At 38.4% G+C, this 21,780-nt stretch overlaps 1 long non-coding RNA gene across 1 annotated transcript; it reads left to right on the top strand.

Moving 5' to 3' along the window:
- The first annotated feature begins 7,402 nt into the window (after window positions 1–7,402).
- On the top strand, window positions 7,403–8,581 carry LOC125687169 (uncharacterized). The gene is made up of 3 exons (XR_007373991.1): window positions 7,403–7,445; window positions 7,587–7,675; window positions 7,836–8,581. It is a non-coding gene; the product is annotated as an uncharacterized LOC125687169 (long non-coding RNA).
- The last annotated feature ends 13,199 nt before the right edge of the window (window positions 8,582–21,780 follow it).

Genomic DNA, 21,780 nt, shown 5'->3' with positions numbered 1-21,780 from the left:
CTGGGAGAACTGGAAGACAGTCCCAGCTCGGCATCGTGGGCCAGGCACTGTAAATTGAAGGCGAGGTGAGCGAGGAGGCCCGGGAAGCTTTGCCTAAGACAAAGGCAAGGGCGAGGCGGTCGACGCTGCGTCTCCAGACTGCCTCGGCTAAGACAGACAGAAGGGCTATCGGTGGTGGTGATTCCCTCCGCATGGGAACAGAAGGCCCCGGATGCAGACCGGACCCGACTCACAGGGAGGTGGGCCGCCTCCCTGGGGCCCAGGTCCAGGACACAGCTAGAAAACTCCCTGACCTGGTTCATCCCTCTGATTACTACCCATTACTTCATTAGTGCAGGCAAGCAGCCATGAAGTAGCTCAGAGAAGCCTGCAAACTACCCAAAGGACTTTGGGGCTGTAGGGCGGTTGGTGGAGGGAGTGGGAGCACGAGTGATGTTTGCTTCTATCCTTCCTGGGGCGGTGAGGCACACGGAGTGGGATAGCAGAGCCCAGGTAATGGACAAGTGGCTGAGAGGCTGGTGCCGCCACAGAACTTTGGGCTTTTTGACCACGGGGCCATTTGCTCGGCACCCGGTCTAATGGCTGCAGGCCTGAGCGATCTGAGGAAGAAAGTGAATTTGCTACATGTGGTATCGGAATGCTAGCTAGCATGTGTTAGTTTCTTTCTTCAGTGCACCACCTCATTCTCTTGGTAACTGCTTTTTATCTGTATATTTCTGTGTATTCTAATTCTTTAGGCCCTTACCATTCTGAGGGAACTTTTCAGGGCATTCATTCCATCATCCATGTAGCTCTTCCCATTATTTGCATGCTGCTGTTAGCTATTTGTGTGAATCCCATTCAATTACTGTTTTCACTAAGATGCACATAGTGTTTGAAATAAATTACACAGTTCCAACTAGTCCTCAATCTATTTTCATTGCTAGTTTCATTGGACGTTTGAGAAGCTGCCTAATGCCCTTGGTGAATGCTGCTGACTTGTGTGCTGCAGATGGAGAGTGGAGAGAAGCAGGCATTGGGTTTTACACTGTATGAATGGACTATTTTTCTCAGACAGACAAAAATTTACTGTCTCAGAGCTGCTCAGGAATGTGTGTCCATCAATGCATCCTGTTGGATCTAGGAGGTTCTATCACTTGCTGTGAATACAGGGAAGTTTGCCTAACTCCATCAGAGTTTTCATCTCTCGTCCTCTACGGAACGATTGCGTTGCCATGTAGGTCAGCATCATGATGATCATCTTAAGAAAAGATTTAGAGATGTCTGAACAAATAATGCTGTTGGGCCACCTGTGACTGCCTGAGTCTTTTCTTCTCCTGCAGCCTGAGCAGAACTGCCATCTTGATTATTATTATCTCTGTCAGACTCCTTTTCTTCCTGATAGCAAGGTAAAACCTTCCTATTTTGAAAGCCCAGCAGGGCAGGCCTGATCAGTCACACCCTGTGGGGCAGTGACAAATGTGTTTCTTTTTCAGCTAACTTTTTAAGCTGACATTAAGATCTGAAAAATAAGCCCATCCTTCTGTCATCCTGAAATCATATCCAAAATTCACAAGACTCTCTCTTCCAGAGTCCACAACACGCAAGAGTAAGTTTGTGGTTTCTATTATCTGAGAAATTATTTAATTTGTGATGTCCGAACACTGCATGATATCTGTACATCAAATTTGCAGCTAGTGTGAGGCTAACCACTAGCTCTTTATCACATAGAATCATAGAATCTTTGAAGCTGGAAGGAACAATTAATTAAAAGTCATGTAGTCCAGATACCTTGCAACAATCAGGGTTACCAACAGCTGCATCAGAGTGCTCAGAGCTGCTTCTCCTGACTTATCTGCATTTTGCTGAACAAACCTTTATCTGAACACGAGTTCCCATAAAAAGGTGATGGTAATAACAGATTTCCTTTGGTTTTAAAAGCTGCTCATCTACAGAAGACTGTTTTCTTTCAAACATGCATGTTTTCACTATTTTCCTGGGAATCGTGGCTAAGAAAATTTGAGTAATCTTCACCATTTTCATACTTGCTGTTATTTTGACACAGCTGGTACATTCTCCCTTTGCACAGCTTATAGAAGCACACTGACACAAAGCTGTATGCCAGTGTGAGTCCCTTATGTCTTCCTATTAAGTCCGTGCCTACTGTGACCAGCACTGCATCTATTCATATGATAAAAAGAAAGCTGAAGCCACTTATTTAACGTATTGCTTTACAAATGGTGCCTTTGTTGTCCGGGACTGCTGCGGGGAAAAGGAACCTCACTGCACAAAAGCAATTGCAGGTTTTAGATGTTTAACCAAACCAAACAATAGCAAAAACAAGCAAACAAACAAGCAAACACAGCAACTAATCTGCAGCAAAGATGAAGAAAATTCGAGGCAAAGTGGTGGGTTCCAAACAGAGACAGATCAGAGCATGAGATGGGATTGAGACGTGGAGGCTTGTTACCTGCTGTGCTGCTGCAGGTCACCTCCAGTGTGATGCCAGAACTCTGGCTACATCTGATCCTGCTGAAAAACTCAAAGCAGAGGTTCTCATCATGAATATGGTGCTTTCTCAAGCAGGCTAGCTCGACTTAGAAGAGAATCTTTAAGAAGTCAGGTCACTTGCTGAATGAATAACTGACTGTTTGCTGTTTGTACGTTCTTTAGAAACTGCTGATGGTTTCAGGCTCCCTCTTTTCCTCAGCAGAAATGAAATTCATTGATCATGGAGGTTTTTAATAGCATCATCCAAGCAGAAAACTTCAAGACTGTGTTAAATCAAGTCTTCGTGTTGGCTTGTACTGTGCTTTCTTATATTTGTATCTGTTTTCACCACTCTTCATGCAAGAAATGGAAGAAGAATGTATTTTCCTTTCATTTTATCTTTCTGGAACAGGTGCTCTTGCTGTTCTCTAGACACAGACAAAGGAGCTGTCCTTCACTGAAACCTTGCCTTAAATGGTCTTCTATTCTCAGCAACTATCTCTGTTAATCGTAAACACCCTGCCTATGAATTTAGCCTCAATTCTTTCAAGTACAGATGCTTCCTTGCATATCCCTGCTAGCAAGGCCTCTTCTCTCTTGATTTTTTTTTTATACCTTTACTGTGGTCCATATCCATTTAAGTGAAGAGGAAGAGGACTATAGCTGAAAGAGCACATTTCTCCTGACACTCAATTTCTATCCGTCCACCAGAACTACTGCTGCTAGCTCCTTGCCCATTCCTTATAAATACAGTCATGGAGCATGAATGTAAAATGTCATCTAAAAAGAGCAGCACTTTCAAGGCGTATTCCTGGAGTAAGGAGATGTTGTGTGCAGGTCAGAGAAATGGGGCCATTTGTTGGAAGCTCCATCTGCTTTGCAAACAATTGTGAAATACTGACTGCCAATCCTCCTCTTCTAAAAGGCATTTCTATCTTGTTACTCACTTTTGTTTCTACAAAAATGCATATTATTTCTTTCCTCAGTTTGTATGTGATGGGTGAGAAGCTAGAATAAAATTTGTTTCTGTAATCTAGCATTTTTTTTTAGCATTTAAACGTTTTCTGAACAGCAGATTTCCAAACAGAAAATGAAATTTATTAGCCCACAAAATATTTGTTCTCCATCTTATGTCACTTTCCTGTTTAAAATATTTAAATCTGCCATTTCTAGCTGGTAGGATAATGGCAATAATAGAGCCTTTGCAGGCATGACTTACTCACATGGGAATCCAGAAGTACTAGCTCTCTAGTGGAGGACTAAAAGCAGGCTTGTTGCGTAGAATATCAAATAAGCCAAGTGATGATCACGGTATTTGTGAGGCTGCTGCTGATTTACGACTAAAAAGCGCTGTGCTTCTCTGGATTCAGTCTTCCGTTCACTGGAATTTTACAATATTAAAGTAATAATGAGCATTGAATTAGTGTGTGAAAACTAAGGAGCAAAACAGAAAAAGTATCTGAGGAGCACACAGACAGATACTTCTGAGTACCTTGTCAATAACAGCTGTGCAGTGTGTATGATAGTGGAAAACATTGTCAGTCTGCTCCATTGTTTTTCTATTCCACACAGAAAAACATAAGGCAACTTGCAAACTGGTTAAGCATCAAGGCTTGTTTAATTGCAGTAAAAGCAGCATATTCCATCTAAAACATAATGGACATTGAAGGACTCTTGCAGCTTCTCTAGGCTTCAGAATTTCTGATTAATATCATATGCGTAAAACCACCAGCCCAGGATCTATACTACATTTCACTATGCTTATTAAAATCTTATTTCAGTCCTTGTTATTGTACTTTTGCTGCTTTTGTTGCTGCTGAATGTTTCCATGCTGTTAGTAATCCAGAGAAGTCAGTGGTGGCAAATGTTCCAAAACTTTTAGTGGTCTAATATTAGGAGACTCTCAAGTAAATTGTCTGTTGAAAGCAAGGAAAATGTGAGGCTATTCAGAATAAACTAATATACTTACTGTGTTTCTTTTGTCCATGGAGATCATCATTGGGATTTTTTGTTTTTCTTAGCTAAGACCATACACTATCCTGGGAAGTAGGGATAGGGTCACTGTGCTGCACTGCAAACTTCAATTCTAGAGCACTAAATCATATAATAGCCAAAGTTAGCCAAAAGCTAACCTCTTGTCAAAAATATTTGGAGCTGGATAAATCTGCTTTTTAAAAGAGGGGAAAATTGTAATTGCCTAAGAAAATATGATTTTGAACTCAAAAGAGCCAAACCTGCAAAGGTACTTGTTCACAGAACCATACTGAGGTTTTGGCTAATGAGCTTTATTTTCACAGCTGGGACATGGTGACTCTGTGTCCCTAGGTGGTTGCAGTGACTCATTTGACAGATGGTAATGGATGATGTCACCCAAAAATCAGGTTTTGTTTGGCATTTTGAGCATTAATTTTGAACATAATTGCTTATTCCAGTTTTTCTACATGCTGTCATCCCAACTCTGAAGAACTTGAATCATATTTGACCATGCAACCTACCTGTTAGTTTTCACTCAATTTTTGGCCTGTTCTGACAGATGGTCAGAGGCTCAAATATATTTATTTCATATGTATACTATGAGAAACTGGCAGCTACTCACAAAAAGGGACCTGAACCTAGCTGTGACAAAAGAGAGAGGGGAAGAACTTGGCTGTCTTCTTCTAGTTGGTAGCTGCAAGCAGAGGGCAAGATGGGAAACAGAAATCCAGATTAGTGCCCCAGTAGGGGCAAAGATAGTTATAGTTCAGCTTCTTCCTAAGACGCCTCCTAAGAGACATCAGCCATCTGGTCAGTCAGCATGCATGAGCTGACTGATCCATTAGCACATACACAGTCATGTCATATGGTATCAAGCACAGCAAGCAGGGAATGGGAGAGGAAAGAGGATGAGCAGCAAGAGAAAGTAGGGGACATAGCACGTGTCCTCAGAAAAAAATGATCTTAGTTTATTTACTGTTTAATTCCATAAACAACTTCTTTACCTCACCATCACCACGTGTCCAGTCTGGAGAGCTTGGTCAGGAACATGAGAATGAGAAGCTGAAGAAGAGCTGCTCTTCAGCCCATAGTCCTGATGTGATTTCCACTGCTGCTCCTTTCAGTGGCTAGTTATATATAATATAGTCAGATATATAACAGACAAAAAATCAGCGCTCAAAGGGTAGAAGTACTTTTTGAAAGGGTTTGGGATTGTTATTCTGAAAGGAACTACAGAATGACAGAAGCCAACAACTTTGGCTTTGGAAGACCCCATGAGTTTGATAGAGGATGGCTAAAACCACATTTCAAAATTCATTACTGGATTTAATCAGATTTACTCAGACTTCTAAGTCTAATTATTTTGGTGATCTTTAAAAAAAGATCAGCCTTGTTTGCCAAGTAGATTTTCTCTATTTGAAGTGTAAGTAATAATAATAAAAAATAGAAAGCACATAGGAGTGATCTTCCAGAAATTCAGTGGACTATTGCTCTTTTAGTCTTTATATTTCAGCAGTACAAACTGAGGCCAGATTTTGTGAATATACTTTACTTTGATAGCATTACTTTGCAAAATGTTCAGTAAGGTTATATTTTTATCATTATTTCTTTTGTGAGTCAATTAGGAATAGCCAACATCTTTAGATGTCTCATTTTCCTTTTCTCTTTTAAGGAAACATTCATCTAAGCTGAGATCTTCAATCCATCTGCATTCACATTTCAGCAAAGTTCTTACATCTGCTGTTTTACTGATGTTTTGATAATTTCTTATGTTGAGCAATGGGCCTAACCCCACTAAAAATATTGACCTGGGATAGTACAGGAAAAGGCAAAAGAGCAAGAATCCTTTTGTCTTCAGGATTTAGTTGTTGCCTTATATCATAAACTTTTAAAGTCTTGCCTTTATATTTAATCAAACACCTTAGTCATTTTGTATATGAAAGAGCAGCAGAATATACCTAAACCATGCTCAGTATATAGTCCGTTAGTTACTATATTGTGCTTTTATTAGTGTAAATCCCCATCTTATTGCCTTCTGATTTAATTAGCCTCTCTTTTTCTTGTTGTCTGTCACTGTGCTTCACTGAACATTTTTGTACATCTGTTGTACTGTTTGCAGTGGGATGAGGAGAGAAGGGCCAGAAAACATTAGCAGCTTATATGGGATCATCTAGTACCATGGTGTTTGTACAATTCTCATTGTAAAAAGTAGTGCATAGATGTGATGCTCTGATCCAGGAGGCACTGTGCTTTGGATGGAAACGGAAAAAAAGTATCTAATACCACTAGTATTTCCTTTGAAATAATGCTTCACTGCCTATTTCACTTGTATTATTGCCTGTTCCTCAGACACATGCATTTAAAATGGGTCATGTATAATTTATGGGGAAGATAATTCTTTATCTTATATATATTATCTTATTACCTTATTGACAATATAAGAGAATAAAGAGAAAATATAAGAGAATATTCTGAGAATAAATTCTCAGAATCATACATATTTTGTCAGACTAGCTGATTGCTATCAGATATGTGTACAGTGGTATGTAGCATGAGAAAGGCATTGTAAAAGAAAAAGTTGAGTGTTGTTTTCCTCTTTCTTCAAATGTACTGGGAGTAATTAGAATTTAGATGCAGGGGCTGCCTTCTTTGATACCTCAGAGTTTATCTAGATGGGAACCTGCAGGACATGGTGAAGAAAATTGGGTGGTAGAGAGGAGGCCATTTGGGGGCTATTCAATGACTGGTGGAGAGAGGAGCCCATCAGTTGATCTCTGTTCAGCTGCTGCATGGGAACTGTTGAGTCACAGCCTGAACCACTGATTGATCACCTGAGGCAAGGACTGGGTTAGCCATTGGAGCACAGGTGAAGGCAATTCACCTGTGTGACCAGAAGAGGTGGAGCCTGGCCCCATTTAAGAGCTAACTACGACTGGGGAAATATCTCTTCCTAGAGATCACTTCTTTGTGAATTCTTTTATTGTGTGCCTCATTCCTTGAATGTGCGTGAATATTCCTTCTCTGTTTGTTTCTTTCCATTTCTCTATGATATTCTTTCCAATAATAACACCACAATACTTTTTCCAACAGTAACAGCTGCAAAACCAGAAGCTGCTAAAATTCTCCCTCTTTTCCAAGGGCAGGACTGACTGCATCTATGGTGATTGCAATATGTTCTTATCTCAACCATTTAGAAAGATCTCCGAAGCTGGAGGAGCCATGAAACTCTCAGGTAATTTGTTTCAGTTCTTCCTTACCCTTAGTATTTGAATTTAGCTAATGCAAGTCATACTTGCTAAAACATGGAGATACTATTCCTGGACTTTCTTTAGCATCTCTTGTGTATCTGAAGGCTCTTGCTGTGTCTTAAAGACTTAATTGTTCTTCCTCAGGATGAGATGCACAAGTAGCTGAGGATGATTTAGTCTGCTCTCACGCTGGAGGTTTGTCTCCAGCTTTTCACCACCGAAAGTCTCCTCCTCTTTCAAAGTCAATATATGGCAGTGGTTTTATTCAAAAACTAAGCTTGAGGAGCGAAAGGACTGGTAGACTGAAGAACCATACAAACTTTGCTGTCATAACTGAGGTGTTGAAGCAACAGCCAAATGCAGGAGCCACAGCAGTTCTTCCCCTTCTGGCAGCAACTATGATTTATTTCAGCTTGAACTGACCAGGGAGCCAAGACTGTGCTAAAAGGGTGGTGTGCAGGAACAACATCCCATGTTTCATGAAGGTTATTAAGTTCACACACATTAAGATTAGTTGGGAGGGCTCATATATGATACATCAAGAGAAGGAGAGAACTAGAAATGGGAAAATCCCTCATGGCCACGCAGGAAGAGAAGCAGTGGCAGTGCCCAGGTATGTGCCACATCTTAGCTTTTCTATATTGGTCTGCAGGTGATTTCTCCTCAGTTACACTTTTCCCATGGTCATGATATAGTTTTCATCAGGTCGTACTCTAACTCCCTACTGCTTTCAGTCCAATTTGTTAAGGTTATTTTGAATTCTAAACCTGTCTCCAATCAAGCAGCATCAGTCTGTCTCAGTTATCTGTTGTCTGTGGATTTATTAGGTATATCCTATAATGCCATTATGTGGTTCTATGATTAGTAAAATTTATACTAAAATTATTATTTTTATTAAAAAAAAAATTAATAAAATCAACAATTCTGATAAAAACTAAAACATTAAATACTGATAGATCCAGACACAACTTGCAGAATCTTTCTGGCTACATCTGCCTCACTTGACAGAAAAACACTGATAGCTATTTGCTAAGTACATTCTCTCAGACATCAGTCCCCACCTTATGTTTAGCTGTGGTACCCATTATTTCTTTCTTGTGAGAATGTTAATGGAAATAGCTATCTCATGCAGTTAGAAGGGATGAATTTCAGACTCAAAAGAATAAAGAACATGGTGGAAAAAATTCTTAAATCTGTTGTCTTGTATATAACACTTTCTTAACACCACTTCCCAAGAAGAGAATTAATTTATTAGAAGATGTTACTGACGCACATTGAATACAAGTGAAATTAATCTTCTCTACTGAGGCTTAACTCAATGACCTCTTGATTGGAGTGAGCAAAAGCACACACCTGATTAATGATGACAGTTCTGTCCGTGAATGCTACCTCATTTTTGGTCATTTGTGTGGCTGTATTCTTTCATATACTTTCCACATGTCTCTAAATATATTTCTGACAGCACAGAATCTGAGCTGGATCTAAATCCATGCTATCCCATTCATTGCTTGGGAATTTCTCTTGTTTTGTATCAGTCAAATTGACTTACACGTTCTGTGTCTTGAAGGAAACATAGTTTAATTCAGGTTCATTTCTGCTATACCTTAATAAAGTAACTGCAGTTCAGGTATTAAGATTTTTGCAAATACTTCTTAGTCTCCTTGAAAGCTGTGTGATGGTAAAGCTGAAACTTGAAACTATACGCCACCATTACTATGAATGTGTTCCAAGAGCAGTGAAAATAAACTATTTAAATTGTCAAAATTTAATTTCTGTGAAATGCTATTAGCATTTTTCTCTGCTACTCAGTAGCTTTGCCCTTGAGAGATTAGGGAGAGATTTTTTTTTCCTCTTTGAATTTTAAAACATGTTTTTAATTGAATAGCTCCCATTCTTCTTAGCAACTCATTCATCCGTATTTCATGAAAATTTCGAAGCCTGAAATATAAACCTGTATTTAGTTTATTCTTAGGGAAGAAGAAATGAAACATGACATCGCAGGGTTGTTATGGTAATATGGCTAGGTCATGGTTGGACTAGAACTTTAAGGCCTTTTCCAACCTGATTCTATGATTCTAAATAAAACATCTGCAGATATATCTTAGTAAAACTGAAGATCAGTTGCACTTGTTCCTGAATCTTACTTATTAAAAGATGATTTTGGGGGTTCAGAATGATTGTTTTTGCCAAATTCCATTACATAATGTAAATAATGTTGATAGTTTTTTCTCTAAGACATATGAGACATTTAATGAATATCCAAATATGACTATATGGAAATGTACATATGTAAATCTGGAGTAGATACTATAGCCTGTCAGTTATGATCAAGAATAGCATGTAAATTTCTTGAAGAGAGAATATTTTGATGCTTACATAAATAGTATTCTGTTAGAGAATATTTGAATCATACTCTTTTCCAGTGATGAGCAAAACCAGGAAATCTACTACATAAAGACATAATACCAATGTCTACTCCAGGTCAAAAGCCAAGCAAGCTTTTTCAGGGGAAGCCAGGACAGTTCAGGGGAAAATTTATTTTACTATTAAAATAATTGAAATGATATTTAAAAAAAAAATATGCCACACTGACAAAGTTAGCCGCAAACCATTCCCAAGTAGTTGATTTAACACCAGCAAGTAGCTCAGCACCACCCCACTGCTCTCTGACTCCCTCTCCTAAAAAGGACAGCAGGAGAAAATGCAATGAAAAAAATTGCTCACAGATTGAGGTAAGGACAAGGAGATCTCTCATTCAATTACCAGCAAGGGCAAAATAGACTCAGCTTAGAGAGATCTACCATAGAATCACAGAATGGCCTGGGTTGAAAAAGACCACAATGATTATCTAGTTTCAACCCTCCTGCCATAGGCGGTTTTGCCAACTCCTAGACCACACTGCCCAGAGCCACATCCAGCCTGGAGTTGAATGCCTCCAGGGATGGGGCATCCACAACATCCTTGGGCAACCTGTTCCAGTGTATCGCCACCCTCTTTATGATGGATAGTAGCAAGGTTCTTCAGAATCCCCAAGGGGGAAGTTCCCAGAGGGTGTAGGAGGAAATGGGCAGGTGAGGAGAGGTGAAGATACGTCTGGGAATGCTCTTGGATACCCTGATAAACCTGGAGAACTGCAATTCGTTAGCTGCTGGGTATCTCTGTCTTCCCTTTGGAAAGTTTTAGAATTATTGCAATAGAAGACACTTTCAAAAAAAAAATACTATTGGTTTAAAATGGCCATTACAACACTCCTGAATTATGTATCACACTATCTAGGATTGGGAAGGTGAAATCTATCAGATTAAATGGGGCATTTTCTCCTGTACTGCTATAGAAAGCCCATAAACAAAGCTGACCAGAAAACAAAATACCATTTCAGTCAGGGACCTGTCATGTCCATAACCCAAATAAACACCCCTAAGTACTGAGAGAAGCCTTTCACTTCCTTTTGTGAGATCAGGACCTCAGAGCACTTCTGAATGAAAAGTACCTCAAAATTAGATTACCAAGGGAACTTTATTTCCACTTAGGAAGAGTTTTGATATATATATATTTAAATTATTTTTCTTAATTTTATTTTATGAATACCCACTTGAGCCACAGAATGCTATTTTTCCATTTCCTACAAAATAAAAGCTTGGCAATAACAGATGAGAATCAACTATGGAATGAAACAGTCCCAGTGAGGAGTTAAATTAGCAATTACATTTCAAGAGGAATTCACATGTTAAAATAACTTGAAAATCTAGGCTGTGCATATGACAATAGGAGCTAAAGTGTTGGGTATTGTGCTTTTCTGAAAATCTGGCACTCCTTTGGGGAGATCAAATTGGAACTGAATCTTTTTGAAAATTTAGGCTCAATTGTGATGTGCTGAGCTCTTTTGAAAACAGAGATCTGTAAGTGCATCTTTGAGAGAGAAGTGTTACGAGGAGAGTCTGCACTAGACTGTGAATCACATTAAATGTGTAGGGAACGCTTTCTCATTAGGGAATATTATTATTAAATATGGCACACCGAGGTACAGGGAGAGAAGGATGATTTAGGAAGCCAGAAAGCCTCAACCTTCCTTTCTTTTCCTTTGAGACTCTACAATGACATGACATCTTTCTGTTATTACCAGACGAAAAGATAGGAATATTCCCCCTTTCAGATTAGTGATTGACATAAAATCTGTGTATTGAAAAATATCTGCCTGCTGTAGATCTCTTCTTACTAAACCATGGGGAGGTTTTGAAGAGTAGGATTTTTTACTACCTTTGATCTAGCTGAACTGTTTTGCAAATACTTGAAGGGTTGAAAAAGACCAATATTTGCCATTGAAAAATGCCACTTGCTATGAAATCTTTATAACTATTATACTGCAGTTATGTCTCAAGCTTGGTTGGTAAGTTATAACCTGGCAAAATGTTATGAACCAGCTTCTAGGAGCTTAAAAATGTTAGATATGTCAAAACAAAAAGAGTATCACCTTTCACATTTTTGCTTTTTGCCCTTTACAGGACTTTGGTATTACCACTGTGGATTTCCTGCTGGCACTATCACATTTTAACAGTCCCAATTTCAAACACAATTTATTTTGTTCTGAAGTGTCAGCCTCATTTTAACGGGGCTAAAACCATGCAGCTAGTCAGGTGAAAAACAGCCCACAGAAAAACTCAGGTAAAGAGACTTCTATGACATCATTACTATCATGACTGTCATTTATGGCTGGATTTGCACAGCTAGGTATTTCTACTTAAATTTTTTAAAAGTTGTGATAAACAGTACAGTGAAAGATAGCTAGAATAACTGGCTCTTTTCTCTCTCAACAGCATGAATAGGCACTTCTTGTAGGTCATTTAATTGGGGAATGAATGAATGAATGAATGAATGGGTGTGAACTGTTCAATTACATCTGTGGCAATTATTTTTCTTCAGCACAATTTTACTAACTGCTTCAGATACAGCACAGCTGCATCTTGGGGTGAATTCATTAAGGCTGATATAATTATCAACCAGCTTTATTCTAATTACATGCAATGGTATCTACTGAGTACAAATGATTATGATAATTTTTACAGAAAATGTCTTCTAAGTTTCATTTAAGGAAAGGATTTAAAAAAAATAGAAAACAACACAGGAAACATAGTAATCCTCATCTGATGGTTTGATTCCTTAAATTAAGAAACACCTTTTATTTCCCTTTGACATTTGTAGGCATGAAAGGTATTCGGCACATGGAGACTTGTATGCCACAAACAGCATTTTTAAAATAACTCATCTAAAAATATCTGGACAAAATCATCACTCAGGAAAACTCAGATTTAGAAAATACTGAGCACTGGAAAAAGTAGCAGAACTTGAAGAGTGGAGATATTTGGAACTGAAGATTTCCTTCCCCTCTTACCTCTTTCCTTCCTTTCTTCTTCCCCCACTCCCTCCCTCCCTCCTTCCCTCTCTTTCTCCCTCTTTTCTCCCCTCTGCCCTCCTTTTCTCCCTCTTTCTTTCCTTTCTTCCTCCTTCCGTCTTTGTTTCCTTCTTCCTCAGACATTACAGTGGACATAATAATCAGTCCTGAATATCCAGCTCTTCCATGTATCAACTCTAGCCCTGGTGTGAATAACAGAAACAGAAAGGGCTATTGGTATTTATGAAATCTTTGCAGTTATTGTATTACTCTCAGCAAGACTCTGACTTCTTTCACCACTGTAAACCTTTCACATGCTTTCTTTTTGTTCTTTGAGCAAAAAATAAAAATAAAAATAAAAAAATCAGAAACTGAAGTATGTGATTTGCAATAAATAAAAAGACAAAAATAGCAGGGAAACATTAAAAAGAAAAAGGTTTTCTAGATGTTTTTTTCTTATATCGGCTTGCATTAGCATAACTTTATTTATATGAAGTCATACTCGATTTATGTTTGTGCATGTGAGAAATGAAAATCAAGCATTTGTATCACTAATTAGTGTATATTTGCAGTGAGAAAAATGATACTTTTGCCCACTGGATAAATTTAGACAGGTATTAGGTGAGTGTGTCTGTGCATTGCTACTAACAGTCCTATTGTACCAATAATTTAATATGCATCTCATTTATTATCACTCTGCTTTCTGTTCTACTTCATCCCTGCAAATAGACAGCCCTTTGTGCCACAACTCACTGCTTTTGTGGTCTTGTGTCTGTCTTGCATTTGCTATACGTCAGTGTCACACACTTGTCCATCTCTTCTTTCTTTTCATTGAAAGGTGTCAAACAACATAAAAAACATTTCAGCATTTCCATTGCATGCATTCTTTCATATTCTTTTATATTACTGCAACACATTTTATCTACTGTGTCAAGCCCAAAAACATAGTGGCCAAGACCTTTCAAAGCATTTTTTGAGGAATCTGCAGGGCTCCTCAGGTGGTATAGAAAAGCATTACACTCACATGCTTTTCCAGCACAAGGGCTGTATTTGCCCAGAGAAGCTGTGAATGCCCCCTCCCTGGAATCATTCAAGGCCAGACTGGAGGTAGCTTTGAGCAACCTGGTCTAGAGAGAGGTGTTCCTGCCTGTAGCAGGGGGTTTGAACTAAATGATCTTGAAGGTCCCTTCCAACACAAACCATTCTATGGTTCCATGATTCTGTGATCTGAAGAATGGATGGATTCTGAAAAACTGGACTAATGGCAAGATTTTGGAGGTTTGTATACCTCTATGTGAAAGAGCCTTTAGGGAAGAATTGCTTCATGGATATAAATCGATACAATTACTTAGAGAAAAATGACTAGTTGTACTTTAAACTAGAAAAAAAATTATAAAATCTTGGAAGAAAGTACTACCTATGAACTTGATAATATAAATGTTTTGCAACACACAAGTTGATGCTGAAGTACGCAGTAACATTATCAGCACTGATTTTTAGAGCAACAATTTCTGATTATAAGGGACAGAAGCTCTGCTGGTGAATCTTTTTCTAATTAGGTGGGTAACTTGGTTTAGGGCTATACAAGCCCTAGATATGACCAGCTGTAATGCTCTTGTGCTTGTTCTTGTGCTGCATTAGGGAAACCAATATGCAGTTAATGAAACAAATTTTTGGTTATGTTTGGAGAGTATTAAATGTTGTTTCTAACATTTCCGTTAAAAACTGTGCTGTGATCCTCTCTGATTTCCATTTGTTGCAATTCAGTGTAATTTATTTGGGATATCTTGTGAATTAGCTGTTTTGTAATAGTAGGGTTCATACTCCTGCAGAGAGTTTCTACCTTTTGTTATGAAAGTGAGGACTCACTTCTGTTAGCAGTTTTGTTGTTTAATGCAAACTGAGAATTGTAAAAGTTATTTACAGGTTTAAAAAAAAAAAAATTGACGTTTCAGGAAATTTAACTAAATTAGGACTCTTACATGTCTCTTTGAAGCACGAATGTGAAGCCCACACAGGGTGTACACAGAGCTCCTGCACAGACCTTAGACCCTTGTGCAGAGCCTGTCCATAAGGGCTTCTGAAGTTTCTTCTGCATGTTTTCTATACTCTTCTCCACTCTTCACTCTTTCTTTTCAGTCTTTTCTGCAGAGGATAAAATTCCAATGATGCTCAAACACACTTCACCAACTTCCAGTGTTAAAATAGTTCCCAAATTAGACACTGTAATGAATGCACTCCCTCAACTAATAGTGCTGTTGAAGTACTGTTATTTTTACCTCCTGAACTCTGACACATGGTTATTATGTTTAGCATAACTTTTGATGGGTGCAAAGCACCCAGCACACCTATAGACAGTGTTGAAATCTGTCATGCTCACAGACTTAGAAAATCTTGACAGGGCCCTGATTTCTTTCTTCATCTCTTATTTTTTTCCCCATTTTATAGTCATGGAAATTGCATTTATTAGTATTGCATTTAAGTAATTAAAGCGACATCTCCATTGAACTTGGTCTATAATAATTGTAGCTGAAAAGTGTTTGACTACACAACACCAGAGCTGGAGATCTTCAGCCATCCAACAGTGCTGTGGTTTCTAGCAAGAAGATTTTCAAGCACTCGTTTTTTCTATGTGTTCTATGAAACCATTGTGTTTCTCAATCAGGAAAGTAATTGCAATAGTAATAGTAACAATTAAGTAGTGTGCACAGAACACAGTGTTCACATGTATGGAAATCTCATGGTTCTCAGATGGAATTTGGCTGTTGCACCCACTGCCTTCCATCAGGTAATTTGTAATAAACAATCAAATAAATTTGAATAAATAATTAATAAATAAATGGGAAGCCTGGAAGACAGGAGGAAAAATGACACCTGAATCTTTCATCCCAGTGGCACTGAGCCCATGTTCAACTCTATTGTTGTGCTTGACCTTGAACTCACACAGAAGTTCTCACAAAGGATGAGTGGGCACAAACATTTCTGTCTCCGGGAGATTTTTCGTGTCTCCAAAAATCAAGTTGGCAATTAATAGATTCAGTCTGCAGCCTCTTGCTGAGTCTTAGGTCATTATTAATTCCATCATAAAATAGAGGAGAAAAACATTCTTTTGTGGCTTGAGAATGAGCAAAAGAAAAAGCAAAAATCTTTTTTTTTTCTGAATTTTGCTTATTGAAAGGGAAGAATAAAATCCTTAGAAACTTTTCACTGGTTATCCAGATCTTCCCTTGCTCAGTCATTCATGCCCAGTAACCTGGAGATGTAAACTACCTGCTATTCAAAGGGAAAAAAAGGGACCAATACTGAAATTCTTTCATTTTTATCCCTGATTCTGAATACCATACCATTTCATTCACTAAGGAGGTGGCATAGAACATATATCAGGTTACTAGCACTGCCAGCCTTGACACCTTGCATGCGCAGACTCTGGTAACTGCTTTCATTTTTCAGTTCCTATGTAAAATTTCATCTTGCACAGAGGACTTGAGCTCTAACCCAGCTACTTTTCAGACCTCACAGGACTTTTCTCACAGCACATAATTTCTACTTCCATGTAACAGAACAGTGTTTCAGTACTTGAATCAGAAGGTAATTTATTTTTCTCTCCTTTTTCTTTCTTTCCTTTTTCTTTTATTTTTTGGTTGCTTCTGAACAGTTTTACTTGTGGCCCTTTGTCTTTTATACTGCTTGACGGAGACGTTTTTATAGTCATGTTAGATTGTGTGCCCATTCACAGGGCCACCTGCAGGTTCAGTGATCACAAAAAATTCCTCCTAAACCACACACTTTTCAAAGAACCTCTTAGCAGACCTCCTGGTGCAGTAGCATATCAAGATGCTGGAATTCAGAGTCAATTTATGAAAGTAAGTTCTTCAATCTTTTGTATTTCTAGTCTGGATTTTGATTCCAGGCCTGGGTCCAAAAGCCCTTATTGTATGGCTTTCCTGTGAAAATGACTGTATGTCCATCACCATTTCCTGGGGACAGCAGAATGTTTTGAAAAGTGAGCTTGCTTTCATGTACAGACACGCAATGTGTTGGTTTTTCTTCTGAAATTGCACACAATCTTTCTACCTGCTGTGCTTAATTTCAAAATCCTATTAGGTCATAAAAATAAATGTATGGTATCCTATTTGCCCTCTATTTTGTACCATTTTTTGTACTATTTTAATAGAAATATCTTTCACTAAAGCAAGTTCTCTCTTATCCCTGCTGCAGTAATTTTGCTCTGAAAATTTATTTTTGTGTCATTCAAGAAAATGTCATAAACATTCCAAAGGACATTATTACTCACCCCACACAATCCCACAGTCTTCTACATTTTTTAATCTTTACCTTTTTCTGAAAGTAAACTTTTTTTATTTTTGGTCGCTAAACTCAGTGTTTTCTACTCACAATAACACTTTAAAAAAATTATTTTATATGAATGAGTCTTATGGATCTTACAGTATCATGTTATTCTTTAAAATAGATAAGGAATAGTTCATATAATTTTGAGGTGACCATCTCTCAGTCTTCTCTATTGACTCTTCAATTATTTTGACAAGATTAAGATTCTTACTTGTATCTCTGCATTTTTCCTAGTTCAAGCTTTTTTCTCATACTTGATCTATGTCTACATTACATGAAATCTAGTTTTCCTGATGTGACGTATCTGGGCACAGAGATGTTCTATTGTTTCATTAGTAACTGAAGATGATTCCAAGAGAGGATTTCAAATGAGCTCAGATCATAGAATCATAGAATCTTTTGAGTTGAAAGAGATTCTTAAGGGCTATCTAGTTCAACTCTCTTGCAGTGAACAGGGACACCTACAGCTGCATCAGGGTGCTCAGAGCCCTGCTCAGCATGACCTTGGATATCTCCAGGAAGGGGGTACCAACACCTCTCTGATCAGTGCCTCACTACCTTTATTGTAAAAAACTTCTTTATGTTCTACCTGAATCTTTCAAGATGTTGGTTAGAAGAGAAAGGAAGTTACTGACTAGGGGTAAACAGTTAATGGAAGTGGAAATTAAAGTCAAAGAGAAGGGAAAGAGAAAAGAATTTTACAGGGAATGTTACTCAAGGAAATAAAGAAGATTAGAAGTGAGTAGACACACCACTTCTGACTGATATACAGATACACATCTTTGACAAGGAGTAGGAAACCTGTCATTTATGGAGCTCTTCAACAGCATCTTTTCAAAAATGTGAGGTGAAATCTCTGGAATGGTGGAAAGATCTGAAAAGTTTGAATCATGCATCAGTAGGTTTTTGTGGTCTGAGTTTGTGGCTTTATTAATCTGTGGATCCTAGAGATATACCACACTGATGAAAGAATGAATTCACATGGTGAATTCTGCATTTATTTCTACCATTTGGCTTTGGAAAGTGAATGAGTGCCCAGTGTTAAACACAGTGTGGTCTCAATTGGAAAGAGCAAGCCAGCACAACCCTCCTAGTGTAAACAATGATGAAACAGAGGTGGAAGAGTCAACTCCATTTATGCACTTCTGGAAAGAGACTGAATTGCCAGCATCATCAATAATCCTGAGATGAGAAAGTAAAAATATTTTGCTGCTCCAATTATTGTATTTGGTGAGGGGAAAAAATAGGGGAGAGGAAAATGAAAAACATTATTACTATGCATTTTCCAATTTGCTATTCATGCTTTGCAATTGCCTAATTGCTCATCAGCTTCACTAAAAAATGCCTTTTATTTTCTTCCCTGCACCTAGAGATGACTTAAGTGTCATTCAGTCAATTGTCAGAACAAAGAAGTCAGTTTGTAGATCACACTATGGCTGATTCTTTATTCTTTAAAATAATTTACTTTCTTGGTTTAGTGTGCACAAAAGGTGAGAATTGACAGAACCAGAGTGCAGCAGTATCATTTCACAGAATCAGGTCATACATGCATATCTTCACTACAAGGTGGTAGGATGTTGTCACCTTCTGTTTGCATTTAAATTTCTCTTTAAAAATATTAAAAAGAAAAAAGATAAAATAAAACCCGGCATCCTAGCACATTCTGAATCACATCATGACAAACGTTAAGAACAAATGCATATAAGAGTATGGGAGGACTCAAGGCAGCTGCCTGTTTCACCCACATCCTATCCCACCCCACAGAATGCAGTAAGAAATCTCCCAGAAGTGGTGTAAACTCTGTTACCTGTGAAGTAAACAAAGCCAATTAAATCTCCTTGCAATTTCTCCGTATTCTGACATCATTTCTGCCTCTTAAATATGCCTGCTTGCCAGTGTGCTCATGTATCTTATGAACGACATCCTGTTTTGCTAAATCACTGCATCAGCGTTCACACGCACATCTAGCTGTCAGTGGCTGAATACCAGCAGTGTTGCAGCTGGCTCTGTGTCCAACCTGGGAATACGATTCTTCTCTGAAAAAAAAAATAGATATTTTTGCGGCTTTCTTTTCTTAGGAAAGCGAGATGTTCACCTCCTCTGAAAGAAGGGCTGATGTGTAATTCAATAGATGGGAATTTTGAGAGTTTTGTCCCTATCTGTCATTGAGGGGGACTGAATAAAAAAAAAAAAAAAAAAAAAAAAAAGAGTCATTAATTTAAATAGTTAGAGCATTCTTGGAAATATCTCAGCTGAGTCTTAAACTGAACTTGGGATAAGAAATCTGATGGGTGGAGTTTACATTAGACAGATGCAAGAAATTGAGGTTATTTAGTCATCAAATTTTCCTCAGAAATTCCTAAGACAGATAAAGTTATTGGAGGAGATGAAGCACAGTCCCTTCTGAGACATCAGAATTTTGAAGAAAAGCGACCTATTTCATCAGCAGTTCTGATATGAAGATATGCATATTCCAAGTAAGGTGTTGCATATTTTATTTTCTGTGGGAAATACAGAAGAAAGATTCCTGTGACTGCCTTTCCCACTCTATTTGTTTCAGTACACAGTTATGTTCACCAGTTGACCATTGTTCATCTACTGAATATTTATTACTGCTAGTGAGACCATTCTGAGTGAGTGTAAGACTCTTCTCTCGACTCTTCCCTTGGACTCTTCTCCTTGGGCTCCATCTCTGCCTTCTGTCTTTGAGGACAGCTGTCCCCAGGCACTTTTTTCTTCTTCTCCAGCGGTTGAGGTCCCAGCCACTGGTAAATATGTGATCACTTTGTATTTTCTGAGAACACAAATTTTATTTCAACTTGCCTTGACAGAATGGGGAGTCCATCAGATACCTGAAACAATTGATTACCATTTATGTGTGCTCACAGGGACGCTGTTTCTATTGGGTTTGCATTTGATGATTGTGGTGGATTTCAGTGGCAGTTGCCTGCTAGCTGTGAACAACAGACACTGGTGAAAGTCACACAGAACTTAAAGGCCTTCTGCACCTATTGATCCATAATTCAAATATCTCTGTTGGAGTTAGTTTCATCTGACCCTGCTTGAACCTTGAATAAGAATGACATTATTAATAGCCTGCAAATGGAAAGCTCCTATGCAAGTGTGATTTATTGCTGAAAATAAATTGAAAAGGCTTAAATATAACACATTGAATTTAAAAAAATATATATATATATATTTCTCATCAAGAAAGTAGCAATGCTGATGCACTGTGTCATTCTGATTTTAAAATATTTTATTGTGAAATATCAATATCACTTCTGGTGATTGCCTAGGATAATATTATTATTAAGGACTTGTGTAGCTAGGCCTGAACCTGATTTAGCATTTTATATATTTTTTTTCTCTTATTTTTTAATTGTGAAGAAGTTTGGTCTTTGCAACTTTGGACTGAGTTAAAAAGAGAGCTAATAGTGAATAACAATAATATTAATTGTATCACAGACAAGGCTGTGTCTGGAATGAAGGAATCATGCCACAGTGAAGGAGATATTTATGTGCTTGAGAGTAACACAATATACACAGCCCTTCCCCAGAAATAACTACACCATATTAAAGTTTACAAATGCTGCTCGGTGTCACTGCTCTGTGGAAATACACAAGCTGCGGCGCCCAAAAGGCAAGGTACATCAGGCACGGCTGCTGCAGGAGGGCACTGCATCATCCTATGCCTGCCACTGCACCCGACGTCTCGGTGTCTCTCCTGAGCCTCCTTGTGAGCCAGCTTATAAACCTCTGTGGGGCCGTCCACCCGGCCATTTCCCAAGTGGTGATTCCTTAACTTCTTCCTTTTCACCTTTCCTTCATTTATGAAGAGGTTTCCTTCCTCCTTCTGAAATTACATTCCTAAAGAACAGGAAGAAGCAGGCCAGCAGTACAGACATGCGTGTAACCATCCCCTGTCCAGATCAGCATTCTGTTTAATGGTGGTGAGTGGAGAGGTCTCCAGCATGAAATGTGTGTCAGCTCCTTGGCTCCTATTTTACGTGATGTTCATGTTGATACAAGTTTACAGACAGAGAACCTTAAGGCACTGGTCATGGCCAAGCTGGTAATTTTTTTTCATGGAAAGTGTGGAGCAATAATAACCAGGGTGGAGGAGCAGGGAATCTGTGCAGTTTGTGACAAGAAGATAGCTGACATTTTCCAAAAACAAACACAGCGTGTTGAGTTCAGCTTCTGTAGCATCTTCCATGTTATAGGGTTATCTGCTGGTGACAACAACACCGAAGAGCCAATCACACTGCAGTGTACACTGTGCTCATCCTGGTCTTCAAAACAGCCCTCAAGCATTATTAGTCATTAAAAGCTTATGTTTACACAAACTGC

Source organism: Lagopus muta, chromosome Z (assembly GCF_023343835.1).
Source record: "Lagopus muta isolate bLagMut1 chromosome Z, bLagMut1 primary, whole genome shotgun sequence".
Classification (NCBI taxonomy): domain Eukaryota; kingdom Metazoa; phylum Chordata; class Aves; order Galliformes; family Phasianidae; genus Lagopus; species Lagopus muta.
Note: the sequence above shows the minus strand (reverse complement) of the source record. Positions and strands in the feature narration are given on the sequence as shown.